Below are 24,390 nucleotides of genomic sequence, written 5' to 3'. Positions count from 1 at the left end.
TCAAGCTCTGATGCTCAGTGCTCTCCTCTCACTGTTTCAACCTGTGAAAACTCCAGGCTCTCCTCTTACTGTTTCAAACTGTGAATCTTTCAGCTCCCTTCTCGCTGTTTCAAAGTGTAGAAATACTACTGCCCTCTTGCTTTTCCAAGCTGCGGCAATCCCAGTTCTCCTCTGGCTGCTTCAACCTGTGAAAACCTGCTCCCATCTCGCTGTTTCAAATTATGAAACTCCTGCTCTTCTCTCACTGTTTTAAATTGCGAAGCTCGTGCTCTGATCTCACTGTGTCAAACTGTGAAACTCCTGGCTCACTGCTCGCTGTTTGAAACTGTGAATCTTCCATTTCTTCTTGCACTGTCTGAACCTGTGAAACTCTTGCTCCCCTTTCGCTGTTTCAAATGGTGAAGCTCCCAGCTCTCCTCTTGCTGTTTCAAACTGTGAAACACCCGGCTCTCCATTCGCTCTTTCAAGCTGAGAAATTCCCACTCTCCCCTCACTGCTTCAAATTGTGAGTCAACTGCTCTCCTCTCGCAGTTTCAAACTACGAAAATCCTGCTCACCTTTCACTGTTTCCAAACACCCGGCCTTCTTGATCCTTGAAATTCTCTTCTCTCCTCTCGCTGTGTCAAACTATGGTTTTCCTTTCACTGTTTAAAACTGTGAATTTCTCATCTCTTCTCTCGCTGTTTAAATCTCTGAAATTCCCACTCTTCTCTCACTGTTTCACAATGTGAATCCCACGCTCTGTTCTCGCTGTTTCAAACTACAAAATCCACATTTCCCACTCAACATTCACTGTTTCCAATTGTAAAACACCAGGCTCTCTTCTCACTGTCTGGAACCCTGAATTTCTCTTCTCTGCTTTCACTGTTTCAAACTGTAAAACTTACAGTTTCCTTTCAGTGTTTCAAACTGTGAATCTCCCAGCTCTCCTCTCGCTATTCCAAACTGTGAAACTCCAGCTCTCCTTTCACTGTTTCAAGCTCTGATGCTCAGGGACCTCCTCTAACCATTTCAAACTATGAAACACCAGGCTCTCCATTTGTTGAATCTCCTGGCTCCCCTCTCGCTGTTTCAAGGTGCGAAATTTCCTCTCTCCTCTCAATGTTTCAAAATGTGAATCTCCTGCTCTCCTTTCACTGTTTCACTGAAAATCCTATTCTTCTCTTGGTGTTTCAAGCTGTGAAACTCCAGGCTCACCTCTTGCTGTTTGAAACCATGAACCCCCAGCTCCCCTCTCACTGTTTGAAACTGAGTCTCCTGCTCTCCTCTTGCAGTTTCAAACTGTGAAGCCCTCATGTTCCCCTCTCTGTTTCAAACAGTGAAATTCCCATTGGCATCTCCATGTTTCAAAGTGTGAAACTTCCAGCTCTCCTCTAGCTGTTTCAAAGTGTGATGCTTTAGGCATCCTCTCCCTGTCTCAAACTGTGAAACTCCCAGTTCCACACTCCCTGCTTCAAATTGTGAATCTCGCACTCTCCTCTCGCTGTTCCAAACTGTGAAAACTCAGTCCCTCCTGCAGCTGTTGCAAACTATGAAACTTCTGGCTCTCCTCTTTCTGTTTCAATCTGTGAATCTTCCATTCTTCTCTCGCGGTTTCAAACTGTGGAACGCCCAGCTCTCTTCTCACTGTCTCAAGCTGTGAAATTCCCTTCTCTCCTCTCACTGTTTCAAACTGTAAAAATTATGGTTTCCTCGCATTGTTTCAAACTGTGAATCCCTCGGCTCCCTTATAGCTGTTTCAAATTGTGAAACTCCTGGCTCTGCTCTCGCTGTTTCAATTTATGAAATTCCCCTGCTCTCCTCTCACTGTTTCAAACCCTGTATCTCCTGCTCTCCCATCACCATTCCAAACTGTGAAACTCCAGCTCACCTCCCTCTGTTTCGAATTGTGAATCTCCCATTCTACTCTTGCTGTTTCAAAATATGAAACCCCCAGCTTTCTTCTCACTGTCTCAAATTATGAAAATCTCTTGTCTCCTCTCACTGTTTCAAACTGTAAAAATTCTGCTTTCCTCTTGCTTTTTCAATCTGTGAAACTCCCGGCTCTCCACTAGCTGTTTTAAACTGTGAAACTCCTGGCTCTCATCCTACTGTTTCAAAATGTGACACTCTGCTTTTGCTGTTTCAAACTCTAACACTCAGGACTCTCCTCTCACTGTGTCAAATGGTGAAACCTCAGGCTCTCCAATCACGATTTCAAACTGTGAAACTCTTGCTCTCTTCTCACTGTTTCAAACTGTGAAACACCTGCTCTTATCTGGCTGTTTCCTGCTATAAAGCCCCTCTCCTCTCGTTGGTCTGAACTGTGAAATTCTTGCTGGCCTCTCTGTGTTTCAAACTGTGAAATTCCCACTCTCCTCTCGTTGTTTCAAACTGTGAATCCCTCGGCTCCCTTATAGCTGTTTCAAGTTGTGAAACTCCTGGCTCTGCTCTCGCTGTTTCAATTTATGAAATTCCCCTGCTCTCCTCTCACTGTTTCAAACCCTGTATCTCCTGCTCTCCCATCACCATTCCAAACTGTGAAACTCCAGCTCACCTCCCTCTGTTTCGAATTGTGAATCTCCCATTCTACTCTTGCTGTTTCAAAATATGAAACCCCCAGCTTTCTTCTCACTGTCTCAAATTATGAAAATCTCTTGTCTCCTCTCACTGTTTCAAACTGTAAAAATTCTGCTTTCCTCTTGCTTTTTCAATCTGTGAAACTCCCGGCTCTCCACTAGCTGTTTTAAACTGTGAAACTCCTGGCTCTCGTCCTACTGTTTCAAACTGTGACACTCTGCTTTTGCTGTTTCAAACTCTAACACTCAGGACTCTCCTCTCACTGTGTCAAATGGTGAAACCTCAGGCTCTCCAATCACGATTTCAAACTGTGAAACTCTTGCTCTCTTCTCACTGTTTCAAACTGTGAAACACCTGCTCTTATCTGGCTGTTTCCTGCTATAAAGCCCCTCTCCTCTCGTTGGTCTGAACTGTGAAATTCTTGCTGGCCTCTCTGTGTTTCAAACTGTGAAATTCCCACTCTCCTCTCGTTGTTTCAAACTGTGATTCTCTCGGCTCTCCCCTCACACTTTCCAACTGTGAAACTCCCGCTCATCTCTCACTGTTTCAAGCTGTGAAACTCCCATCCTCCTGTCACTGTTTCACACTGTGAATCTCCCAGTTGTCCTCTCGCTGTTTGAAAGTGTGAAACACCTACTCACAGTTTGCTCTTTCAAACTGTAAAACTCTTGCTCTCCTCTCAGTGTTTCAAGCTGTGAAACCCCCGCTCTCCTCTCATTATTCCAACCTGAGAAACTGCTGGCTCTTCTCTTGCTATTTCAAACTTTGAAACTCCCGGTTCTCCTCTCTCAGTTTCCAACTGTGAAACTCATTCTCTCCCCTTGCTGTTTCAAACTGTGAAACTCCAGCTCTCCTCTTACTCCTGCAAACTGTGAAGCTTCAGCTCTCTTCTCGCTGTTTCAAGCTGTGAAACTTTCAACTCTCCTCTCAGGGTTTCAAACTGCAGAACTCCCACTCTCCTGTAACTGTTTCAAACTGTAAATCTTCCGGAGCACCTCTCACTGTTTCAGCTGTGAACCTAGTGGCTCTCCTATCACTGTATCAAACTGTGAAACCCCCAAATGATCTCTCGCTGTTTGAAACTGTGATACACCTGCTCTTATCTTGCTGTTTCAATGTCTGAAACTCCCCCTTTCCCAGGCTGCTTCAAACTGTGAAGCTTTCAGCTCCCCTGTCACTGTGCCAAACTGTAAAACTTGCAGCTCTACTCAGTTTCACACCACGCTAATCCAGCTTTCTCCTTGCTGTTTCACACTGTGAAATTGCCGGCTCTCCTCTTGCGCTTTCATTCTCTGAAACTCCTGCTCTGCTCTCACTGTTTGAAGTTGTGAAACTCCCGGCCCTCCGCTCACTGTTTCAAACTGTGGGACTCTTGGCTCCTCTTTCGCTGTTTGAAAATGTGACAGTCCAGCTCTCCTCTCGCTGTTTCTGCTGTGAACCAAGTGGCTCTCTTGTCGCAGTTTCAAACTGTGAAGCTTTCAGCACTTACCTTGCTGTGCCAATCTGTGAAAATTCTGGCTCTCCTCTCACTCTTTCACACATTGAAACTCCGAGCTGTTCTCTCGCTGTTTCAAACTGTGAAACACATACTCTGATCTTGTTGTTTCAAACTTTGAGACCCCCGCTCTTCTCTCACTGTTTGGAACTGTGAAACTCAGGCTCAACACATGCTTTTTCAAACTGTGAATCTTTCAGCTCTCCTCTCACTGTGCCAAATTGTGAAACTTCTGGCTCTCCTCTCACTGTTTCACACTGTGAAACCCCCAGCTATTCTCTTGCTGTTTGAAACTGTGAATCTTTCAGCTCTCCTCTCGCTGTGCCAAACTTTGAAACTCCTGGCTCTCCTCTCGCGGTTTCAAGCTGTGAAACTGCTGGCTCTTCTCTCGCTGTTTCAAACTGTGAAACTCAGGTTCTCCTCAGATTGTTTGAAACAGTGAAACTCTCACTCTCCCCTTGTGGTTTCAAACTGTTAATGTTGCAGATCTCTTGCTCTGCCAAGCTGTTAAATTCCCCAGTCTCCTCTCACTGTCTCAAGCTATGCAACTCACACTCTCCTCTCTCTGTTTCAAACTGTGAAACCCCCGCTCATTTCTCACTGTTTCAAACTGTGAAATTCCCAGCACTCCTCTTGTGCTTTCATTTTCTGAAACTCACACTCTGCTCTCACTGTTAGAACCTGTGAGCTTTTTGGCCCTCTGCCTACTGTTTCAAACTGTAAAACTCCCAAATCTTCTCTCGCTGTTCCAAACATTGACACTCTTGGCCTCCTATTGCTGTTTCAGTTACGAACCTAGTGGCTGACATCTCAGTGTTTCAAACTTTGAAATCCCAGCCGCTCTCTTGCTGTTTGAACCGATGAAACATCTACTCTCATCTTGCTGTTTCAAAGTGTGAAACTCCTCCTCTCCACATGCTGTTTCAAACTGTGAAGCTTTCAGCTCAACTCATGCCGTGCCACACTGTGAAACGTCCAGCTCTACCCTTTCAGTTTCAAACTGTGTAACTCCGGCTCTCCTCTCGCTGTTTCACACTATGAAAATGTCAGCTCTCCTCTCGTGCTTTAATTCTCTGAAATTCCTGTTCTGCGGTCACTGTTTGAAGCTGATAAACTCTAGGCCCTCTGCTCACTGTTTCAAACTGTGAATATCCTTCTTTCCTCCCCCTTGTTTCAAAATTTGATACTTGTGCTCTCCACTGGCTGTTTCAAGCTGTGAAACGTCTGCTCTTCTCTCGCTGTTTCAAACTGTAATTCTCCCGGCACTGCTCTCACACTTTCAAACTGTGAAACTCCCTCTCATCACTCACAGTTTCAAACTATGAAATTCCAGCTCTCCTCTTGCTGTGTGAAACTGTGAAATTCCTGGCTCTCCTCTCGTGTTTTCATTCTCTGAAATTTCCACCCTGCACTCAATACTTGAAACTGTGAAACTCCTGGCTTTTCTCTCGCTGTTTGAAACTTTGACACTCTGTCTCTCCTCTCACTGTTGCAGTTGCAAACCTAGTGGCTCTCCTCTCACTGATTCAAACTTTGAAACTCCCAGCTGTTCTCGCAATGTTTGAAACTTGAAAGAGCTGCTCTCATCTTGCTGTTTCAAACTTTGAAACTCTTGGTTCTCCTCTCAGTGTTTCAAACTGTGAAATGCCTGCATCTTCTCTCAATCTGTCAAACCGAAACTCCCGCTCTTCTCCAATTGTTCCAAATTGTTATTCTCCCGGCTGTCCTCTTGCACTTTCATTGTCTGCAACTCCTGCTCTGCTCTCACTGTTTAAAACTGTGAAACTTGCACCCTTCTCTCATTGTTCCAAACTGTGAAACTCCTGGCTCTTCCTTCACTGGTTCAAACTATGAAGCGCCCACTCTCCTCTTGCTGTTTCAAAGTGTGAAACACTCCAACTCTCCACATGCTGCTTCAATCTGTGAAGCTTTCAGCTCTCCTCTCACTTTGCCAAATTGTGAATCTTCTGGCTCTCTTCTCTCAACTTCCCAATGTGCTAATCCAGCTGTCCTCTCATGGTTTCACACAGTGAAACTCTCAGCTTTTGTCTCACTGTCTGAAACTGTGGAGCTCCTGCACTCATCTTGCCATTTCAACCAGTGAAACTCATGGTTCTCCTCTCACTGATTCAAACTGTTAATCTCCAGCTCTCCTCTTGTTGTTCCAAACTGTGCAGCTTCTGTCACTTCTCTCGCTGCTTCAAACTGTGAAACGTCTGGCCCTCCCCTCACTGTTTCCCACTGTGCTACTCCAGCCCTCCTCTCACTGCTTCGCATTCTGAAACTCCCAGCTGTTCTCTCACTGTTTGAAAGTGTAAAACACCTGCTCACCTCTTGCGGTTTCAAGCTGTGAAACTCCTAGTTCTCCTCTCATGGTTTCAAGCTATGAATTCGTCCTCTCCTCTCACTGTTTCAAACTGTGAACTCCAGCTCTCTTTTGACTCTTGCAAACTGTGAAACTCCCATTCTCTTCTTGCTGCTTCAAGCTGTGAAAATTTCAATTCTCCTCTCGCTGTTTGAAACTGTGAAATTCTTGGCTGTCCTCTTATGTTTTCATTCTTTGAAATTCCCACTCTGTTCCCAATGTTAGAAACTGTGAAACTCCTGGCCCTCCGCTCATTGTTTCAAACTGTGAAACTCCTGGCTTTTCTCTCGCTGTTTGAAACTTTGACACTCTGTCTCTCCTCTCATTGTTTCAGCTCCAAACCTAGTGGCTCTCCTCTCACTGATTCAAACTTTGAAACTCCCAGCTGTCCTCTCAATGTTTGAAACTTGAAAGAGCTGCTCTCATCTTGCTGTTTGAAACTGTGAAACTCTTGGCTCTTTTCTCAGTATTTCAAACTGTGAAACTCCCACTCTTCACTTGTTCCAAACTGTGAAACACCTGCCTCTTCTCTCAATCTTTCAAGCTGAAACTCCTGCTCTCCCCTCATTATTCCAAACTGTCATTCTCTCAGCTCACCTCTCGCATTTTGCATTGTCTGCAACTCCTGCACTGCTCTCACTGTTTAAAACTGTGAAACTCCCGGCCTTCCACTCGCTGCTTCAAATGGTGAAACTCCTGGCTCTTCCCTCCCTGTTTCAAACTGTGAAACTCCCATTCTCCTCTTGCTGTTTCAATCTGTGAGGGTTTCAGCTCTCCTCTCGCTTCGCCAAACTGAATCTTCTGGCTCTCTTCTCAGTTTCCTATTGTGCTACTCCAGCTGTCCTCTCATGGTTTCACACAGTGAAACTCTCAGCTTTTGTCTCACTGTCTGAAACTGTGAAGCTCCTGCTCTCATCTTGCTGTTTCAAACAGTGAAACTTGTGTCTCTCCTCTCACTGATTCAAACTGTGAATCTCCCACTCTCCTCTCATTGTTCCAAACTGCATCTCCTGGCACTTCTCTCGCTGTTTCAAATTATGAAACTTCTGGCTCTCCTTTCACTGTTTCACACTGTACTACTCCTGCTCTCCTCTCACTATTTCACACTCTGAAACTCCCAGCTGTTTTCTTACTGTTTGAAAGTGTAAAACACCAGCTCTCCTCTCACTGTTTCAAACTGTGAAACACCTGCTTCTCCTTTCACGGTTTCAAACTGTGAAACTCGTGCTCTCCTCTCGTTGTTTCAAATTGAGAAACTCCAGCTCTCCTCTGAGTCTTGCAAACTGTGAAACTCCCGCTCTCTTCTTGCTGTCTCAAGCTGTGAAAATTTCAGTTCTCCTCTCGCTGTTTCAAACTGATATTGCCGGCTCTCCTCTTGTGGTTTCAAACTCTGAAATCCTGCTCTACTCTCATTGTTTTAAACTGTGAACCTCCTGGCTCTCCACTCGCTGTATCAAACTGTGAAACTCCTGACTTATCTCTCACTGTTTGAAACATTGACACTCTTGCTCTCCTGTCGCTGTTTCAGCTGCAAACCTAGTGGCTGTCCTCTCACTGTTTCAAACTTTGAAATCCCAGCTCGCCTCTTGCTGTTTGAAACTGCGGAACACCTACTCTCATCTTGCTGTTTCAAAGTATGAAACTCTTCGTCTCCACATGCTGTTTCAAACTGTGATGCTTTCAGCTCTCTTCACGCTGTGCCAAACTGTGAAACTTCCAGCTCGACTCTCTCAGTTTCACACTGTGCTACTCCGGTGCTCCTCTCACTGTTTCACACTGTGAAGTTCCCAGCTGTTCTCCCAATGTTCGAAACTCTGAAAATGCCATCTCTCCTCTCATGCTTTAATTCTCTGAAAGTCCCGCTCTCCTCTCACTGTTTCAATTGATCAAAATCCTGGCTCTCCTCTCGCTCTTTAGAACTGTGAAAAACATGGGTGTCCTTCTAATGTTTAAAACTGTGAAGCTTTCGGCTGTCCTGTCCCTTTTCCCAACTGTGAAAACCCTGGCTCTCTTCTTACTCTTTCAAACTTTGAAACTCCTGGCTCTCCCTTCACTGTTTCAAACTGTGAAAATCCTGGCGCTCCTCTCGTTGTTCCAAATGGTGAAACTCCTGATCTCCTTTTGCTTTTTTAAACTGTAAAACTCCCAGCTCACCTCACTCTGTTTCAAACTCTGAAACTCCCACCATCCTTTCGCTGTTTGAAACCGTAAAATGTCTGACTCTGCTCTCACAGTTTCATACTGTGCTACCCCCGCTCTCCTCTCACTGTTTCATACCCTGAAACTCCCAACCGTTCTCTCACTGTTTGAAAGTGTAAAACACCTGCTCTCTTCTTGCGGTTTCAAGCTGTGAAACTCCCAGTTCTCCTCTCACTGTTTCAAAGTGTGAAACTCCATCTCCTCTCTCACTCATTCTTGAAAACTGTGAAACTCCCGCCCTCTTCTCGCTGTTTCAAGCTGTGAAGATTTTAATTCTCCTCTCGCTGTTTCAAGCTGGGAAATGGCTAGCTGTCCTCTCAGGGTTTCAATCTGTGAAACCCCTGCCTCTCCTCGGCCTTTTCCAAACAATGAAGTGCCCGCTGTCCTCTTGCTGTTTCAAACTGTGAAACTTTCATCTCTCCGCTCGCTGTTTCAAACTGTGAAACTCCCACTCATCTCTCACTGTTTCAAACTGTGAAACTCTCGTTCTTTTCTTGCTGTTCAAACTGTGAAATTGCTGGCTTTTTTCACCTGCTTTCATCCTCTGAACCCCATGCACTGCTCTTAGCATTTAAACCTGTGAAACTTTTGGCACTCCATTCGCTGTTTGATACTGTGAAACACCTGCTCTCCTCTCATTGTTTCAGCTGTGAACCCAGTAACTCCTCTGTCGTAGTATGAAACAGTGATACACACGCTCTCCACATGCAGTTTCAAACTGTGAATCTTTCAGCGGTCTCACTGTGCCAAACTGTGAAACGTCTGGCTCTCCTCTCACTGCTCACACTGTGAAACCCCCAGCTGTTCTCACGCTGTTTGAAACTGTGACTCTGTCAGCTCTCTGTTTGCTGTGCCAAACTGTGAAATTCCAGTCTCTGCCCTCACTGTTTCAAACTGTCAAACTCTTACTATCCTCTCACTTTTCATACTATGAAACTCAGGCTCTCCTCTGATTGTTTAAAAAGTGAAGCTCTCACTCTACTCTGGCAGTTTCAAACTGTGAATGTTTCAGATCTCTTGCACTGCCAAGCTGTGGAACTCCCCGCTCTCCTCTCACTGTGGCAAGCTGTGCAACTCACACTCTCCTCTCTCTGTTTTAAACTGTGAAACTCCTGGCTCTCGTCTCCCTTTTCCAAACTGTGCAGCTGTTGCTGTCCTCTCTCTGTTTCAAACTGGGAAAGCCCCGCTCATCTCTCACTGTTTCAAACTGTGAAATTCCCAGCTCTCCTCTTGCGCTTTCATTCTCTGAAACTCACTCTCTACTCTCACCGTTTGAAACTGTGAGTTTCCTGGCCCTTTGCTCGCTGTTTCAATCTGTGAAACTCCCAAATCTTCTCTTGCGGTATGAAACATTGACAATCTTGCTCTCCTCTCACTATTTTAGCAACAAACCTAGTGGCTGTCCTCTCACTGTTCCAAACTTTGAAATCCCAGATGTTCGCTCACTGTTTGAAACTGTGGAACACCTACTCTCATCTTGCTGTTTCAAAGCGTGAAATTCCCCCTCTCCACATGCTGTTTCAAACTGTGAAGCTTTCAGCTCTCTTCACACTGTGCCAAACTGTGAAACTTCCAGCTGTACTCTCTCAGTTTCAAACTGTGCTACTCCGGCTCTCCTCTCGCTGTTTCACACTGTGAAGCTCCCAGCTGTTCTCTCACTGTTTGAAACTGTGAATCTCTCACTCTCCTCTTGCGGTGTTAAACTATGAATGTTTTGTATCTCCTCTTGCTCTGTCAAATGGTGAAATTCCTGGCTCTCCTCTTACTGTTTCAAACAATGCAACTCACACTCCTGTCTCTCAGTTTCAACCTGTGAAACTCCTGGCTGTCATCTCCCTTTTCCAAACAGTGGAGCTCCCGCTGTCCTCCCTCTGTTTCAAACTGTGAAACTCCCACTCTTCTCTCGCTATTTCAAACTGTGATCCTCCTGGCTCTGCTCTCGCTATTTCAAAGTATAAAATTCCCGCTTTCCTCTCGCTGTTTGAAACTGTGAAATTCCCGGCTCTTCTCTCATGTTTTCATTCTCTGAAACTTCAGCTCTGCTCTCAAAATTTGTAACTGTGAAACTCCTGGCCCTCTGCTCACTGTTTCAAACAGTGAAACTCCTGACTTTTCTCACTGTTTGAAGCTTTGACACTCTGTCTCTCCTCTCGCTGTTTCAGCTGCAAACCTAGTGGCTCTCCTCTCACTGATTCAAACTTTGAAACTCCCAGCTGTTCTCTCATTGTTTGAAACTTCAAAGAGCTGTTCTCATCCTGCTGTTTGAAACTGTGGGACTCCCACTCTTCTCTCATTGTTCCAAACTGTGAAATGCCTGCCTCTTCTCTCAATCTTTCAAATTGAAACTCCCGCTCTCCTCTTGTTGTTCCAAACTGTGATTCTCCCGGCTCTCCTCTCACACTTTCATTGTCTGCAACTCCTGCTCTGCTCTCACTATGCAAAACTGTGAAACTCCTGGCCCTCCACTCACTGTTTCAAATGGTGAAACTTCTAGCTCTGCTCTCACTGTTTCAGAGTGTGAAACTCCCACTATTCACCCTTTGTTCCAAATTGGGAAACTACTATTTCTTCCCTCACTGTTTCAGACTGTGGAACTCCAGCTCTCCACATGCTGTTTCAATCTGTGAAGCTTTCAGCTCTCCTCTCACTTTGCCAAATTGTGAATCTTCCAGCTCTCCTCTCTCAATTTTCCACTGTGCTACTCCAGCTGTCCTCTCATGGTTTCACTGCGAAACTCTCAGCTTTTGTCTTGCTGTCTGAAGCTGTGAAGCTCCTGCTCTCATCTTGCTGTTTCAAACAATGAAACTCACTGATTCAAACTGTGAATCTCCCACTCTCCTCTCATTGTTCCAAACTGTGCAACTCCTGCCACTTCTCTTGCTGTTTCAAACTGTGAAACGTTTGGCTCTCCTCTCACTGTTTTCCACTGTGCTACTCCTGCTCTTCTCTTGCTGTTTCACACTGTGAAACTCCTGGTTCTCCTCTCACGGTTTCAAACTGCGAAACACATGCTCTCTTCTCGCTGTTTCAAATTGTGAACTCCAGCTCTCCTCTGACTCTTGCAAACTGTGAAACTCCCATTCTCCTCCCGCTGTTTCAAACTTTGAAATTGCTGTCTTTCCTCTTGTGGTTTCAAACTGTGAAACTCCCACTCTACTCTCACTGTTTGAAACTGTGAACCTCTTGGCTCTCTGCTCACTGTTTCAAATGGTGAAACGCCCGACTCTTCTCTCGCTGTTTGAAACATTGACACTCTTGTTCTCCTCTCACTATTTCAGCTGCAAACCTAATGGCTGTCCTCTCATTGTTTCAAAATTTGAAATCCCAACTCTCCTCTTGCTGTTTGAAACTGAACCACGTACTCTCATCTTGCTGTTTCAAGGTGTAAATCTCCCCCGCACCACATGCTGTTGCAAACTGTGAAGCTTTCAGCTGTCCTCACGCTGTGCGAAATTGTGAATCCTCCAGTTCGACTCTCTCAGTTTTACACTGTGCTACCCCAGATCTCGTCTCGCTGTTTCACACTGTGAAAATGTCCTCACTCCTCTCATGCTTTAATTCTCTGAAGCTCCTGCTCTGCGCTCACTGTTTGAAGCGGTGATACTCCCGGCCCTCCTCTCATTGTTTCAAACAATGAAACTCCTGGCTCTTCTCTCGCTATTTGAAAATGTGACACTCCAGTTCTCCTCTCACTCTTTCAGCTATGTACCAAGTGTCCCTTTTTTCGCTCAAGCTCTTCGCATGCTGTTTCAAACTGTGAATCTTTCAGCTTTTCTCTCGCTGTTTCACACTGTGAAATTCCCAACTATTCTCTCGCTATTTGAAACTGTGAATCGTTTGTCTCTCCCCTCGTTGTGCAAAACTGTGCAACTCCTGGCTCTCCTCTCATTGTTCCAAACTGTGAAACTGCCGGTTCACCCACATTGTTTCAAACTGTGAAACTCCTGGCTCTCCTCTAGCTGTTTTAAACTGTGAAACTTCTGCTTTCCTCTCACTGTTCCAATTGTTGAAACTCCTGGCTCTGCCCTCACTGTTTTGAACCATGAAAAACATGGCTCTCCTCCTGATGTTTGAAACTGTGAAGCTTTAGGCTCTCCTGTCCCTTTTTCCAACTGTGATAACCCGGCTCTCCTCTTTCTGTTTCAAGCTGTTAAACTTCTGACTCCCCCCTCACAGTTTTATACTGTGAATATCCTGCTCTCTTCTCCATTGCTTCAAACTGCGAAACTGCTGCTCTCCACTTGCTGTTTCAAATGGTGAAGCTCCAGCTCTCCTGTTGCTTTTTCAAGCTGTGAAGTTCCCAGCTTTCCTCTCTCTGTTTCAAACTTGGAAACTGTGAAACACACTGCTCCCCCCTCGATATTTGAAACTGTGAAATTCCGGCACTCATCTCACTGTTTGAAACTGTAGAATCCCCGGTCTCTTATCACTGCTTTAAAGTCTGGAACCCCCACCTTCTTCTCGCTGCTTCAAACTGTGAAACTCCCATCTCTCCTCTCACAGTATCAAATTATGGGACTTCCATCCTCCTCTCTCTGTTTCAAATTGTGAAACTCCTGGTCTACTCTCATTTTTTTAAAACATTGAATCTCCGGGTTTCACTCTCGTTGTTTCAAACTGTGAATCTCATCTCACTCATTCAAACTGTGAAACTCCCACTATCCTCCTGCTGTATCAAACTGTGAAACATTCGATTCTCCTCTAGCTGTTTCAAACTGTGAATCTCCTGCTCTCCTCTTGCTGCTTCAAACTGTGAAACATTCATCACTCCTCTCGCTACTTCAAGCTGTGAAAATTCCGCTCTCCTCTCACTGTAGCATACTGTGAAACTCTCGGCTTTCCTCTTATAGTTTCATATAATGAAAGTCCCACTCTGCTCTCACCGTTTGCAACAGCAAAACTCCTGGCCCTCTGCTCACTGTTTGAAAGTGTGGGAACCCCCGCTCTCCTCTCACTGCTTCAAAATCTGAAACCCCCACACTCTTTTCACTGTTTCAACCTGTGAAGCACCTGGCTCACCTCTCACTGTTTCAAAATGTGAAACTCCCGGATCACCTCTCACAGCATCAAATTGTGAAACTCCCACTCTCCTCGCCCTTTTTCAAACTATGAAACTCCCGGCTGTCCCCTCACTGTTCCAAACTGTGAATCTCCCAGCCCTCTGCTCGCTGTTCCAAACTGCGGAACTTGCCGTTCTCCTCTCCCTCTCTTTCAAATTGTGAAACTCACGCTCTCCCCTTGCTGCTTCAAACTGTGATGCATTCAACACTGCTCTCGCTGTTTCAAACTGTGAAAAATCTGGTCTCCTCTCGCTCTAGCAAACTGAAATTCTCGGCTTTCCTCTCGTGGTTTCAGATTATGAAAGACCCACTCTGCTCTCACCGTTTGTACACACTCTTTTTTGCCATAAACTCTTGGGTCCTCTCTTGCTTTTTGGAACTGTGACACTCATGCTCTCCTCTCACTGTTTTAAAATGTGAAACCCTGAACCTCCTCTCGCTTTTGCAAGATGTGAAACTTCTGGCTCTCCGCTCACAGTATCAAATTGTGAAACTTCCATTTTACTCTCACTGTTTCAAACTATTAAACTCCACTCATTGTTTCCAACTGTGAAATATTTCAAATCTCCGCTCACTGTTTCAAACCCTGAAATGCCCACTCCCCTCTCCTGTTCGAAACTGTGAAGCTCCTGCTATCCTCTCACTGTTTCAAACTGTGAAAACCGCACTCTCCACTCACTGTTTAAAACTGTGATACTTTCAGTTCTCCCCTCACTCTCCGCTTGCTGTTTCAAACTGAAGGATTTCATCTCTCCTCTCACTGTTTCAAACTGTGAAACTCCTGCTCTCACCTTGCTGCCTTGTATTGTGAAACTGCCGGCTCTTCTCTTGCAGATTCATACAATGAAACTCCTGACACTTATCTCGCTGTTTGATACTGTGAAACTCCAGCTTCCCTTTCACTGTTCCAAACTGTGAAACTCACAGCTCTCCTCTTGAGGTTTCAAAATTTGATATTTGTGCTCTCCTCTCACTGTTTGAAACTGTGAAACTCCCAGCTTTCCTCGTGCAGTTTCATACTGTGAAACTCCCACTCTGTTCTCAATGTTTGAAACTGTGATCTTCCAGTGCTCCGCTCATTCTTTCAAGCTGTGAAAGTCCTGGGTGTTCAGTCGCTGTTTAAAACTGTGGCAGTCCTGCTCTCCTCCCACTGGTATAAACAGTGAAACTCTCAGATCTCCTCTCACTGGTTGAAATTGTGGAACACCTGGTCTCCTTTCATTGCTTCAAAATCTGTAATCCCCAATCTGTTCTTGCTGGTTCAAACTGTGAAACTCCAGGCTCTTCTCTCACCGGTTAAATCTGTGAATCTCCGACTCTCTTTTCAGTCTTTTAACCTGTGAAACTCCTGGCTCTCCTGTCATTGCTTCAAACTGCAAACAAGCCTGCTCTCATCTCACTCTTCCAAACTGTGAAACTCCCGCTTTCCTCTTGCTGCTCAAACTGTGAAACATTAGATTCTCCTCTCCCTGTTTCAAGCTCTGAAAATCCCTCTCTCCTCTTGCTGTTTCAAACTGAAAATCCCTGCTCTCCACTTGTTGTTTCAAACTGTGAAACATTTCAACTCTCCACTCGCTGTTTTAAACTGTGAGACTCCCGGTTCTCAACTCGGTGTTTCAAATTGTGAAACTCCCACTTTCCTCACATTGTCTGTAACTGTAAAACTCCTGCTGTCCTCTTGCTGTTTAAAACTACAAAATCCCCGGTCTCCTCTACCGGTTTCAAACTGTCAATTTCCCACTCTCCTCTGCCAGTTTCAAACTGTCAAACTCCTCCCTCTTTTCTCATTGTTTCAAACTGGGAAACTCCTGCTCTACTCTTGCTGTTCAAACTGCAAAACTTTTGACTCTCCTCTGCTGTTTCAAGCTGTGAAAATCCCTCTCTCCTCTTGCTGTTTCAAGCTATGAAGCTCCCACTCTCCTCTCTCTATTTCAAACTGTGAAAATCCTGTCATCCTCTCACTGTTTCATACTGTGAAACTCCCTTCTCACCTCTTGCATTTTCATACTGTGAAACTCATGGCTCTGCTCTTGCATTTTCATACTGTGAAACTCCCGCTCTCCTGTCGCTATTTTAAACTGTGAGACTCCTGGCTCTCCTCTTGTGGTTCCATACTGGGAAACTCATGCTCTGCTCTTCCTTTATCAAACTGTTAAACTACCACCAGTCCTCCACTTTTTCAACCTTTGGAACTTCCACCTGTCCTCTCGCTGTTTGAAGTTGTAAGGCTCCCAGCTCTCCCCTCACTGTTTCAAACTATGGAACGCCCGCTCTCCTCCCTCTGCTTCAAAACCTGAAATCCCCACTCTCCTCACACTGTTTCAGATTGTGAAACATCCGGCTCTTCTCTTGCTGTTTCAAAATATGAAGCTCCTGTCTCTCCCCTTACTCTTTCAAACTGTGAAACTCACACTCTCCACTTGCTGGTTCAAACTATGAAACTCACGGCTCTTTTCTCACTCTTTCATGCTGTGAAATTCAGGCTCTCCTTTCAATGTTCCAAATGGCGAAATCTGTGCTCTCCCCTGTGAATCTCCTGGCTCTCCTCTCACTGTTTGAAACAAACACCTTGCTCTCCTCTAACTGCTTCAAAGTCTGAAAACACCACTCTCCTATCTCTGTTTCAAACAGTGAAACTCTTGGCTCTCCTCTCATTGTTTCAAATTGTGAAATTCCTGGCTTGACTCTCACTGTGTCACCACTCTCCTCTTGCTGTTTCAGACTGTTAAACTCAAGGCACTCTGCTCACTGTTTCAAACACTGGAACTCCTGGCCCTCCACTTGCAGTTTCAATCTGTGAAAATCCTGGATCTTCTCTTACTGCATGAAACTGTTACACTCCCGCTCTCCTCTCATTGTTTTAAATTGTGGCCTTCCCAGCTGTCCTCTTGCTGTTTGAAACTTTGGAATCCCCACTCTCCTCTCACTGTTTGACACAGTGAAACTCCCAGCTCTCCTCTCTCTGTTTCAAAATATGAACCCCCTGGCTCTCCTCTCACCATTTCAAACTGTGAAACTTGCGCTCTACTCTTGCTGTTTAAAAAGTGCAGCTCCCGCTCTCATCTCACTGTTTCGGACTGTGAAACTCCGGCTCTCCTCTTGTGGTTACTACATACTGTGAAATTCCCGCTCTGCTCTGCCTTTTTCAAACTGTGAAATTATCGCCAAACCTCTTGCTGTTACAAACTGTGAAACTCTGGGCTCTGCTCTCACTGTTTGAAACTGTGAAACTCCTGGCTCTCCTCTTGCTGTTTGAAACTATGAAACTCCTGGCTCTCCTCTTGCTGTTTAAACTGTGAAGCCCCCGGCTCTCCTCTCGCTGTTTCAAAATCCAAAAACAGCACTCTCCTCTCGTTGTTTCAAATTGTGAATTTCCCAGTTCTACTCTCATTGTATCAGTACTCTCCTCTCGCTGTTTCATACTCCGAAACTCCGGCTCTCCTTTCACTGCTCCAAATGGTGAAATCCGTGTTCTCCCCTCACTGTTTCAAGCTGTGGAACTCCCAGTTCTCCTCTCACTGTTGGAAACTTTAAAACTCCCGGCTTTGTTCTCACAGTTTGAAACTGTTAAACATGTTACTCTCCTCTCACTGCTTCAAAACCTAAAAACACCACTCTCCCCTCGTTATTTCAAATCATGAAAACCCTGGCTTGACTCTCACTGTGTCACCACTCCCCTCTAGCTGTTTCAGACTGTTAAACTTATGGCTCCCTGCTCACTGTTTCAAACACTGAAACTCCCCGCCCTCCGTTTGCACTTTCAATCTGTGAAAATCCCGAACCTTCTCTCGCTGCATAAAACTGTTAGACTCCTGTTCTCCTCTCACTGTTTGAAACTGTGACATTCCCAGCTCTCCTTTTGCTGTTTGAAGCTGTGGAATTCCCACTCTACTCTCACTGCTTCAAAATCTGAAATCCCCACTCTGCTCACACTGTTTCAAACTGAAATGCCCGACTCTCCGCTCGCTGTTTCAAAATATGAAATTCCTGGCTCTCCTCTCACTGTTTCAAACTGTAAAACTCATGCTCTCCTCTTGCTGTTTCAAACACAAAGCTCCCGCTCTCACCTTACTGTTTCATACTGTGAAACTGCGGCTCTCCTCTAGCTGTTTCAAAATATGAAGCTCCCGGCTCTCCTCTCATTGTTTCAAACTGTGAAGCTACCAGCACTCCTCTTACTGTTGCCAACTGCGGAACTCCCACTTGTCCTCTCACTGTTTGAAACTGTGAATCTCTGGCTCTCCTCTTGCTGCTTCATTCTGTGAAACTCCCGCTCTGCTCTGCCTTTTTCAAACTGTGAAACTCTCACTGTTTCAGTCTATAGAACTCAGATCTGTCCTCTGGCTGTTTGAAGCCGTGGAACTTCCAGCTTTCCTCTTGCTATTTCAAACTGTGAAGCACCCAGCTCTGCACTCATTGTTTCAAAATGTGAAACACCCGTCTCTTCTCTCGCTGTTTGATACTGTGAAACTTCTGGCACCCCTTTCACTGTTCCAAACTGGAACTTGTGCTCTCCTCTCACTGTTCCAAACAGTGGAACAATCAGTTCTCCACTCACTTTTTGAAACTATGAAACTCCCTTTTCCTCTCACTGTTTGAAATTGTGATACTCACGGCTCACGTCTCACTGTTTTAAACTATACATCTCCAGCTCGCCGCTCTTTGTTTCAAACATTGAAACTCTTGCTCTCTTCTCACTGTTTCAAACTGTGAAACTCCCGCAGTCCTCTCGCTGTTTCATACTGTGAAACTCCCGGCTTCCCTCTTTGGATTCATACTGTGAAAGTCCCATTCTGCTCTCAGTGTTTGAAACTGTGGATCTCCCGGCCCTCTGCTCACTCTTTCAAACTGTTAAGCTCCTGGGCCTTCTATCGTTGTTTGAGACTGTGAAGTTCCCGGCTCTCCTCTCATTGCTTCAAATTCTGAAACTCCTGGTTCTCTGCTTGATAGTTCAAACTGTGAAATTCCTGGCTCTCCACTTGCTGTTTCAAACTCTGAAACTCCTACTTTCCTATTGCTGTATGAAACTCCTGCTCTCCTCTCACTGTGTCAAACTGTGCAAGTCCTGTTCTCCTTTCACTGTTTCATACTGTGTCACTCCCAGCTCTCCTGTTGTGGTTCCATACTGTGAATCTCACGCTCTGCTCTCCCATTTTCAAACTGTTAAACTATCACTATTCATCTCATGGTTTCAACTGTGGAACTCCCACCCATCCTGTTGCAGTTTGAAAATATGAAATTCCCACTCTCCTCTCACTGTTTCATACCGTGAAACTCCCAGCTCTCCTCTTATGGTCCCATATTGTAAAACTCACGCTCTGCTCTCCCTTTTTCAAACTGTTAAACCACCACCACTCCTCTCATTGTTTCAAGCTGTTGAACTCCCACCTGTCCTGTTGCTGTTTGAAACTGTGGAACTCTCGGCTCTCCTCTCACTGTTTCAAACTGTGAAACTCCCAGCTCTCCTCTCACTGTTTCAAACTGTGAAACTCCCAGCTCTCCTCTCACTGTTTCAAACCGTGAAACTCACAGCTCTTCTCTCACTGTTTGAAGCTGTGAAACGCTGACTCCCCTTTCACTGTTCCAAACCGTGAAACAGGTGCTTGCCTTTTCCTGTTTCGAACTGTGAAGCTCACAGCTCTCTTCACTCTGTTTCAACCTGAGAACACCCACTCTCCTTTTGCTGTTTGAAACTGTGGAACATGCAGTCTCCTATCACTGCTTCAAAACCTGACAGCCCCAATGTCCTCTCGCTGTTTCAACCTTTGAATTTCCCATCTCAACTCTAGCTGTTTCAAAATGTGTAAATCCCGGCATTCCCCTTGCACTTTCAAAATGTGAAACTCGTGCTCTCCTCTTGCTGTTTCAAACTGTGAAACTCCCACCTGTCCTCTCACTGTTTCAAGCATTGAAGCTCCTGTTCTCCTCTCACTGTTTCAATCTGTGAAACTCCCAGCTCTCCTCTTGTGGTTCCATACTGTGAAACTCACGCTCTGCTCACCCATTTTCAAACTGTTAAACTATCACTATTCATCTCACTGTTTCAACTGTGGAACTCCCACCCGTCCTGTTGCAGTTTGAAAATATGAAATTCCCACTCTCCTCTCACTGTTTCATACCGTGAAACTCCCGGCTCTCATCTTGTGGTCCCATATTGTGAAACTCACGCTCTGCTCTCCCTTTTTCAAACTTTTAAACCACCACCACTCCTCTCATTGTTTCAATCTGTTGAACTCCCACGTGTCCTGTTGCTGTTTGAAACTGTGGAACTCCCAGCTCTCCTCTCGCTGTTTCAAACTATGGAACTCCTAGCTCTCTTCTCACTGTTTCAAACTGTAAAACTCCTGGTCCTCCTCTCACTGTTTCAAACTGTGGAACTCGCAGCTCTTCTCTCACTGTTTGAAGCTGTGAAACGCAGGCTCCCCTTTCACTGTGCCAAACCATGAAACAGGTGCTTGCCTTTTCCTGTTTCGAACTGTGAAGCTCACAGCTCTCTTCACTCTGTTTCTATCTGAGAATACCCAGTCTCCCGGCATTCCCCTTGCACTTTCAAAATGTGAAACTCGTGTTCTCCTCTTGTTGTTTCAAACTGTGAACTTGCCAGCTCTCTGCTTGCTGTTTCGAAGTGTGAAACTCCCACACTCCTCTCGCTGTATGATACTGTGAAACTCCCGGCTTGCCTCTTGCGGTTTCATACTATGGAAGTCCACTCTGCTCTCACTGTTTGCAACAGTGAAACACCTAGCCCTTCGCTTGCTCTTTCAATCTGTGAAACTCCTGGGACTTCTCTCACTGTTTTAAATGCAAAACACCCGGCTCTCCTCTTGCTGTTTGAAACTCTGGAACACATGCTCTCCTCTCACTGCTTCAAAATCTGACCCCCTCCCCTCCCCTCACTGTTTCAAACTTTGAAACATTGGGTCCTCCTCTCGCTGTCTCAAAATGTGAAACTTCCTGCTCTCCGATCACTCTTTCAGACTCTGGAACTCCTGGCTCTCCTCTCACTGTTTGAAACTGTGTAACTCCCAGCTCTCTTCTACCGTTTGACGCTGTGAAACTCTGACTCCCCCTTCACTGTTCCAAACTGTGAAACTGTTGTTTTCCTCTTGCTGTTTCAAACTGTGAAACTCACGGCTTTTGTCACTCTGTTTCAACCTAAGAATATCCCGCTGTCTTCTCCCTTATCTAAAACTCTGAAACTCCAGCTCTCCTCTCGCTGTTTGAACCTGTAGGATACCCGCTCTCCTATCACTGCTTCAAAATCTGACACCCCTGCTCTCCTCTCACGGTTTCAAAATGTGAGACTCGTGCTCTCCTCTTGTTGTTTCAAACTCTGAAACTCCCAGCTCTCCGCTCGCTGCTTCGAAGTGTGAAATTCCCAGCTATCCTCTCTGTTTCAAACGGTGAAACTCCCTGCTCTCCTCTCACTGTTTCAAACCTCAAGCTCTCCTCTCACAGTATACAAATGTGAACCTCCCGCTCTTCTCCCGCTGCGTCAAAGTGTGAACATCCTGGCTCGCTGTTCGCTGTTTCAAACTTTGGAACTCCTACTCTCCTCTTGCTGTTTGAAACTATGTCACCCCCAGTTCTTCTCTCACTCTTTCAAACTGTGAAACTTCCGGCTCTGCTCAATATTTCAAACTGTGAAATTCCCACTCTCCTCTCCCTGTTTGAAACTGTGAAATAACTGTCTCCCCTCTCATTGTTTCAAACTGTGAAACTCCCAGCTCTCCTCTCGCTGTTTCAAACTGTGAAACCCCCAGCTCTCCATCACTGAATTGTGAACGTCCCCCTCTTTGACCGCTCTTTCAAACTGTGAGACCGCAACTCTCTTCTCGCTGTTTAAAACTGTAAAACTCCCAACTCCCCTCTCACTGTTTCAAACTGTGAAACTCCCAGCTCTCCTCACGCTGTTTCAAACTGTGAAACTTCCAGCTCTCCTCATGCTGTTTCAACTGTGAAACTCCCAGCTCTCCTCTCACTGTTTCAAACTGTTAAACCCCCAGCTCTCCTCTCACTGTTTTAAACTGTGAAACCCCCAGCTCTCCTCTCACTGTTTCAAACTGTGAAACTCCTGGCTCTCCTCTGGCAGTTTCATGCTGTGAAACTCCCACACTGCTCTCCCTTTTTCAAACTGCGAATCTACCGCCTCTCCTCTCACTGTTTCAAACTGCGGAATTCCCACCTTCCTCTCGCTGTTTCAAACGTGTAACATCCATTCTCCTCTCACTGTTTCAAACTTTGAGCACCCAGCTGTCCTCTCACTGTTTCAGAATGTGAAAACCCCGGCCCTCCTCTCACAGTGCGAAATTGTGAACCTCCCACTCTTTGACCGCTCTTTCAAACTGTGAGACTGCCACTTTCTTCTTGCTGTTTAAAAGTGTGAATCTTCCGGCTCTGCTCAATGTTTTAAACTGCAAAACTTTCGCCTCTCCATTCACTGTATTAAATTGTGATTCTCATTCTCCTCTCACCCTTTGAAACTTTGGAACTCCTGACTGCCCTCTCACTGCTTCAAACTGTGAAACACATGGCTCTCCACTTGCTGTTTCAAACTGTGAAACACATGGCTCTCCACTTGCTGTTTCAAACTGTGAAACACATGGCTCTCCACTTGCTGTTTCAAACTGTGAAACATTCTACTCTCCTTTTGCTGTTTCAAACTGTGAAACTCCCGGTTCTCCGCTACCTGTTTCATAATATGAAACTCCCGGCTCTCCTCTTGCGGCTTTATGCTGTGAAGCTCCCACTCTACACTCCCTTTTTAAGCTGTGAAGCTATTATCACTCCTCTCACTGTTTCAAACTGTGGAAATCCCACCTCTACTCTCGCTGATTCAAAACGTGAAACTCCCACCTCTCCACTTACTATATCAAATTGTGAAGATACCTCTCTCCTCTCGCCCTTTCAAACTGTGGAACTCCCGATTGCCCTCTCTTTGTTTCAAACTGCGAAACCTGTCGCTCACCACTCGCTACTTCAAAACCCTATTGGAACGAGTTCATAAGAGCACTTGACTGCAAGGTTAAATGCATTAAACCATTACCTGAGCAATACAACCTGTTAACAAAAGCTGTCCAGAAAACAGCCAGAAGGAAGATCCCCTGAGGTTGTAGAGCACACTACATCTCTGGTCTCACCAAGCAGAATGCTGAACTCTACTGGGAGTATGTCTCAATGTTTGAATCTGACCCCTTCTCAGAGGAAACAATATCTACTGGTGAGAGGGTGATGTTAAGTATCTCTCAAGAGTGGCAAAACACCTGGGACACCTTGATAGAGACAACAGATCTTACAAAAAATAGCAAGAAGGCATGGTCTCTCATACACAAACTTGGAGGTGATCCCAAGAAAGCTGCCCAACATCCAAAAGTGTCTGCTAACCAACTTGCATGCCAGTTGCTCCTAAATGGAAAAATCAACAAGAAACAACCAAGAACACAACTAGATAGGAAGAAGGAGAGCGATGATCCTGGCTTCACTGGACCATTCACCATGGAATAGCTGGAAACTGGTATATCTAATCTAAAACATGGGAAATCAGTTGGTCTTGACAACATAGTAACGGAGCAGATAAAGCATTTTGAACAGCAAGCAAAGAAATGGCTCCTACAATTGTTCAACCACTGCCTGGCAACACACAAGCTACCTAATATTTGGCAGAAGGCACATGTAATAGCACTATTAAAGCCCGGAAAAGATCCCTCAGATCCTAAGAGTTTTCGGGCCAATTTCACTGCTTTGCCACATCAGTAAGCTGTTTGAACACCTGACACTCAATAGGATAGCACCAACTGTAGATGACAAGATCATTCCAGAGCAAGCAGGTTTCCGCCCCGGCAAGTCAACAGCAAGCCAACTGCTCAACCTCACACAATATATCGAAGATGGTTTTGAGCAAAGATGATAACAGGTGCTGTTTTTGTAGACCTGTCAGCAGTATACGATACAGTGAGCCATAGACGTATCCTCTGCAAGATCCTAGAGATGATAAAAGATATTCACTTAACAGAGCTGTTAGAAAGCATGCTCCAGAATCGCCGGTTCTGTGTTGAACTAGGTGGGAAGTGCAGCAGGTGGCGTATTCAGAAGAATGGTCTTCCTCAGGGAAGCGTGCTTGCACCGCTGCTATACAACATCTACAGAAATGACCAACCTATAGATGGTGTCACATGCTGTTTTATATATGCTGATGTCTTATGTGTCACTGCCCAAAGCATTGATTTTAACACCGTGGAGAAAACACTTGCTGAAGCCTTGGAGGGACTAACATCCTACTATGAAGAACCCATCAAAGACACAAGTTTGTGCATTCCACCTCAGAAACCGTGAAGCCAAACACCAGCTTAAAGTAAACTGGTGTGGAGCAACACTGATGCATTGCGAGCACCCTATATACTTAGGAGTCATCCTTGACAGATGCCTCACCTTCAAGAACCATATCGAAAAGACAAAGGCAAAAGTGAGCGCATGAAACAATATCCTGAATAAGCACACTAACACAAAATGGGGAGCAAGCTCGAAAACATTGCGAACCAGTGCACTTGCTCTTTGCTATTTCACTGCCGAATATGCCTGCCCTGCATGGGAAAGATCTACTCATGCTAAGAAGATGGATACCGTTCTGAATGCAAGCTGCCGACTTATCATAGGTTGTTTAAAACCAACAAACACCAACAGCCTATATATCCTGGCAGGTATCGCTCCCCCTG

At 45.3% G+C, this 24,390-nt stretch overlaps 1 protein-coding gene across 1 annotated transcript in view; it reads left to right on the top strand.

Annotated features, from left to right (window-relative positions):
* neto1l (neuropilin (NRP) and tolloid (TLL)-like 1, like) overlaps nt 1-24,390 on the top strand; it is a 1,080,460-nt gene that overhangs the window by 119,829 nt on the left and 936,241 nt on the right. The gene's annotated exons all lie outside the window — the stretch shown is intronic.

Source organism: Carcharodon carcharias, chromosome 6 (genome assembly GCF_017639515.1).
Source record: "Carcharodon carcharias isolate sCarCar2 chromosome 6, sCarCar2.pri, whole genome shotgun sequence".
Classification (NCBI taxonomy): domain Eukaryota; kingdom Metazoa; phylum Chordata; class Chondrichthyes; order Lamniformes; family Lamnidae; genus Carcharodon; species Carcharodon carcharias.
Note: the sequence above shows the minus strand (reverse complement) of the source record. Positions and strands in the feature narration are given on the sequence as shown.